We start from the raw sequence: 1,066 nt of genomic DNA, 5'->3' as shown, positions 1-1,066 counted from the left end.
GATCGTTTACCGTTCTGGTAGACGTATTGTTGTGGGTTTATCCTACCTACACTAATAGCTAGAGTTGCCGTGGGAATTACAACACCACAGGCGCCTACTACTTTTCGTGTATGGATTTAATGTCAGCATACTACCAAGTGCGAATGAAGATTATTCATGTCAAGTACACGGCGTTCCAAGCTCCAAGCGGTCTCTATGTATATCTGGTGCTACCCATGGGAGTCAGCAATACCCCTCCAACTATGCATAGGCTGACATCGTCATTGTTCAAAGAGTTGTCGCACACCAGATAATTCTACGATGACATCTACGTGTTCACGAAGTCGAAGAATATCAACGAGCACCTACAAGCCCTACGCGACGTGCTAGAGATTTCGAAGAAAAACAAGCTGTACGTGAAGTTGTCCAAGTACGTGGTTTGTGCTGAAGAGATCCCGTGTCTCGGTGACTTTATCGGCAGGAACGGAGTCCGTCCAAAGTGCAGACAATTCGCGATTGGCTGGTCCCAAGGACGCAAGAACAACTCCACATATTTCTCGGTTTAACTGGATACGTGCAACGATTCTGTGAGCAGTACGCTGAGTTGACGGCACTACTGTTTACTCTGTTGAAGAAGAAAAACCAGCGAAACTCGAAGATTACACTGAGTGCAGTGCAGTTAAAGAACTTCAAGGATCTGAAACGATGACTTTTCGACACGCCAGCTCTCCACTTACCTGACTTCACGATGCAGATGCACTTACGAACGGATGCAAGCCAGTTTGCCGAGGGTGGTGCACTCTTCCAAGTCGTTAGTGGAATCGAACGTCCAATCGCTTATACCAGCCGAAAGATGAAGTCAGCAGAGCTGAAGTACCCAACTCAGCAGCAGGAACTACTCGCGATTGTTAACGCGTTTGCAGCGTTTTGCATCTACTGTCTGGATCAACCAGTGATGATCGAGACGGACCACAAGTCGCTTGAGGGGATTTTTCAGCAGTATACGGCGAATCGAAGATTAATTCGATGGTATGACATTCTCGCGAAGTATCAACCAGTTTTCGCGTATCTGTCGGGAGCGAAGAAT

This window comes from Phytophthora parasitica (assembly GCF_000247585.1).
Source record: "Phytophthora parasitica INRA-310 unplaced genomic scaffold supercont2.12, whole genome shotgun sequence".
Taxonomy (NCBI): Eukaryota; Oomycota; class Peronosporomycetes; order Peronosporales; family Peronosporaceae; genus Phytophthora; species Phytophthora nicotianae.
This window is presented reverse-complemented; position numbering follows the sequence as displayed.